Source organism: Liolophura sinensis, chromosome 10 (assembly GCF_032854445.1).
Source record: "Liolophura sinensis isolate JHLJ2023 chromosome 10, CUHK_Ljap_v2, whole genome shotgun sequence".
Taxonomy (NCBI): Eukaryota; Metazoa; Mollusca; class Polyplacophora; order Chitonida; family Chitonidae; genus Liolophura; species Liolophura sinensis.
The window spans coordinates 6,374,413-6,379,184 of NC_088304.1; positions in this window are offsets into that span (position 1 = coordinate 6,374,413).

Here is a 4,772-nt window from a genome sequence, read left to right on the forward strand (position 1 = left end):
CCAGTACACGGTATTTATATCTGTACGGCACCCCGACATGGGAAAGTTCGTCAGTAACCTTCCAAATGTTCATGGTTTATGGCGAATACTCCGGTTTCCTCCACTTTCAAAACTGACATCGTATAACTGACACGTTCTTTAGCATTTGTTCAACAACAAACGAATAAGTGACTAATGAATAAATAAATATGCCAGATCTGTCAGACTGAGACGGCTGTTTATTCATTCCCTGCCGCTTCATCGGTAGAGACAACCAATACGGGGCCATATACATTGCCCGATACGTAAAGCTATACGGGTACCAGACCTGTCCCATATAGCCCATATAACTTACATTTTGTCTTGTCAAAACATGTTTTGAAATAAGAAAATTAAGCCTGTGTCAACCGAGGAATTTTAACAGAAAGCTTTAATGTACATGCACCGTGGAGAAGTGGTTATGGACTGTTCATTTCAAACTGCCTCCCTGGGGTCCCAGTGTAGAAAAGAGAACGATATCGTAGCATTTTGTAGGACGCTTCCACCATCGTGTCTCGTACTTGGTTTCCACAGTAAAATGTGGTGAACTGGGTGCCCTGTATACATTTCTTCCACTCAATAACCTTGCAAAGTGAAATATATCTGAGTACGGCGTTTTAAAACACAAATATAATAAAATATTTACATGGTTATTTTTGATAACAAAAGTAAAACGTTATTAGCCGAGGATTCATACTGCGGGTGTATGCAAGACACTTTTATCTATAGGCGTGACTTACTGTCAGTGTGACGGCGGTCTGACACCGTCCCGCCCTGGACAAGGGTTTCGGGTGTGTCAACCACGCAGCAGGGAATATGAGTTCGATAAGATGTATTTCTTTGCGTCGGGCAATGTTGTAAAATTCCCCTGATAATTATGACAATTTCCTAAAAGGTTTTCATAATGACACGGCTACAGTAACTGGTTCTGTGCATGTGTTCACATATAAGTACGGTTTTTAGGACTTCCTGTTTTGTTGTAAAACAGAACATCATGTCAGGCGTATTTGGGCGCAAAAGCAATAGATTAACATAATTCAGCATAATGAAACTCTTCAATTTCTCTTACACTCCGTGAAGAACAGATCGGTGGATTCTGTTGAAAATCTGTTAAAACTGGAACGTGGTCGAGCATTCGATTCCAACTATTCTGTTTGCGGCTTCAGCCCATACATACAACTTATATACATGCACAGTAATGTGGATAAATCTACCCATCGGCTTTTATTAAATCAACCTTGAATCAACTCTTTCCAGCCCCGGGGGTAAGAGCCGTATAAACATATAATAAAGTGAATTTGAGACTCTTTTGTACTTTATTTTGCTATATGGCAGGATATTATTTACATTATGTATAGACCCGTTAAGTTTTTAACACGAAGTGCTGCTGATTTGGTACTGAATTTCAGTTTCTTCTTCCATGCGCCTAACCATCTTCTGTGTACTTCTGTGTACATATTTTTTAAGGAACGTGATGCTAATTTTAATACTGAAACTAGTGATTGGAAATTTGACTTTGAATATTGTTTTACACGTTGACGGCTTGAATTGTGATTTATATACTGTGCTTACTATTATGATTTTGATTAATATGAACACGTCTTTGAATGCTAAGGCAATCATTTCTAGTATTTATCCGTATGTAAGGAAGACTGATTCTGATACAACTCAGTGATAGGCTACAATAACACTCTCAGCGATGTCGACCTGTACGTTGATGTAAGGAGCTTCACATCTCCGCAATATTGGGACTGAACATCATTGCATGATAAAGTGAATGGATGCCACTTTGCGACAGCTACATATATGTCATCCGGTGCACTGACTTGCGCTTCTCTCGGTGAAATTGCTATACAAATTATTCCGTGGCGTCCATTTCTTCAGGATCATCTATCTAGATTTATCAGAAGTGACTTATCATATTGAGATATATTTTATTATCGACAACGTATACCGGTGTGGTACACAATTTGAATACTGATTTCACTCAATCGCCTTGATCATGATTCCGTCCCAAGTTCGTTACTTGCATAGTTATAATTGCATAGTTATACTATACTTGCATAGTTTTTTGGTGGTTTGTGTTGTACGTCGTTTTCGGAATTGGCCTTGCGATTATTGACAGGGAACATCCATATTGGTTGAGACCTGGTATAAGAATGTGTGTTCTCACGCATAGATTGCAGGTTTTGTCGTGTTTTCATCTTCGTCGGATTACACAAATGTCGGCTCTCGTTTGTTCTCTTGGACACAGTGTTGATCTCACATCAGCAAACCTCCTACGCACCAAAGGGTAAGCAACTTGGGTTGGTGGTCGGTTTCCCCTGGTTTCCTACTGGTTTCTTCCCGCCATAATACTGACCCCCGTCGCATAAAATAAATGAAACGTTCTTGAGTACGACGTAAAACAACAATCAAATAAATAAATAAATAAATAAATAAATAAATAAATAAATGAAACGACTATACGTAAAGAACAGGAAAACGTAAGTCCCCATACAAATGGCAGAAGGGATTTTATCATAGAACAGACATTTCAACTATTTAATGTATGACCAGAGCTAATTTGCTAAAATGGCCGATAGCGTCAGAACTATTTAAATCTATGATTTATTGTTCATTGCAACATAAGATTCCCATGTTTTTGTTGTTATTGTCCTTTTTCTTTCTTTCTTTCTTTCTTTGGTGACATGAGAGATGAGTGTGAATGATAAAAGGAAACATTTAAAACCTTCTATAATGGTTTTATCGAGACCAGGCTCCTTGACATGGCTTGAACAATCAAGGCCTGGAGCATTTCCGTTGATAACATTTTAAATTATCGTTATTGTTATGTATGTCATCGTGTATAAGTTGTTGTTCAATTTTATTACTTTTCACCGAGACAAATTCCTTTGTGAAATAGCATGATACCATGATTGCTACGCGTAAGTTTGCAAATGCATAAAGTATCTCTTTTCTGTCTTTTTTTTCTAGTGCGCGCGCCTGTGTGTGTGTACGTGTGTGTGTACGTGTGTGTGTACGTGTGTGTGTGTACATGTGTGTGTACGTGTGTGTGTACGTGTGTGTGTGTGTGTGTACGTGTGTGTGTGTGTGTATGGTTCTATGGATTCGGGGGATGGGTCAGCCTTGCATAAAGGACGAGATAATACTTGAGATATAAGCTAAAATTACACAGAGAGACAGGGGTCCCCGATAATGTTTAGGCAGAGTAAGCAATGTCAGTGTTGCACGCCATCAAAAGAGCGCAGATACATTGTATCTGTAATTCTCTTTTCTATGCACTGTTACTTCGTCGGGCGTTTGTAGTGTACGCACAAAAACCATTGAAATGTATGTCAAATGAAGGGTCAGTTGATCTGAATTGTTATTTAATGCCATGCTCAACAACTTTCATTTGTATTCAACAGTATACGATGGTGGTAAGTTTTATTGAAGTACTTCTGCCCGAAGTAAACCACCACCCTGGGGGAAACTTCTGCAAACTTTTCCCCGACCAATGAGGTCGCCGGCTCGAATCCAGCTGTTTCTAGTTTGTTGCGGGTTTCTCAGGAGATGGGAAGTGGTTGCGGTGAGAACTTGTCATCTCCAACAGAGTAGCCATATACGGCATTAAACAAACCAAAGTGTTTACACACTCTGCTTTAATCTACCTGCAATGACAGTTTTCGGTACACACGCAATGACAGTTTTCATACACACGCGATATGTGGTATGTAAATAGACTTCATGCTATTTATATGCATACCACGGCATTATGCTTCTGAAAAGATTTTAAATGGCTTCCAATTACCAAGCCAGAAATTTGACTTTCGCTGATCGCAGTTATATCGTTGATCGAAGTTATGTCGCCAGTTTATCTTTTCCAAAGGCAACATGGAGAATGAAATGAACGGAGCCGGAAACAGTTTCCTGTTAGCTATTTTATCCTCAAATTGAAACGCAAAGTTCAACCGAATTTTATCATAATTAACAGGTAAACTATTTTGCCTGAACACGGTAATGCAAGGATTAACATTTAGTCTACTCATTCTTCCGCATGTTAACAAGTGAGTGTCACAAAGCATGAGGTTGGTTTCTGGTAAATGGAAACAACCAGTTCATGTGAAGGATCTTATGCGAGCGTTATTATATGTGGATAGATTCACTAGTATATATCCTTTTACATCATATCTAGGGTGTGCGCTATGTAACGCTGATTGATTACGCGGATTTCCGCCTGAACACACACACATTTGAGGACAATGGCGTGCGTAGAATTCCATGTAAGACTGTTCAGAGCAATGTAACTGTGCTCCAGGTAGCTCTGTACATGCCATTATAATGGCAAAAATTCAAGGTATTAATTTTCCATCTAAAATATTATAATGTTATACACATACAAACGGGTAATAAATCGAGGACGCTTGGATCTGCTTGTGACAGGGTCCCTCATATTTCTGCAACTCTGTATGACGTCATCCCATTGAGTCGCAAACTGATCATATAATTGGCTCTAGTATTTTTTCTGAAATCTGCATCGAATTCTGGTTTGTTTTTCCTACAGTTACATAGCAAAAAGTCCATACGCGTTTTACTACAGCATACGTGAAGTATTTGAAGAAGGTTGTTTAGTGGCTGAACAAACCCATGTAAACCAATCGCCTGATCAGTTCAGACTGAGGCTCTGGGCATAAGTAATGGTCTGAATTGATCATAAATACTTTCATAATGCTATATGTATTCAACCGAATGGGTGGCTTTTAATTATGTAA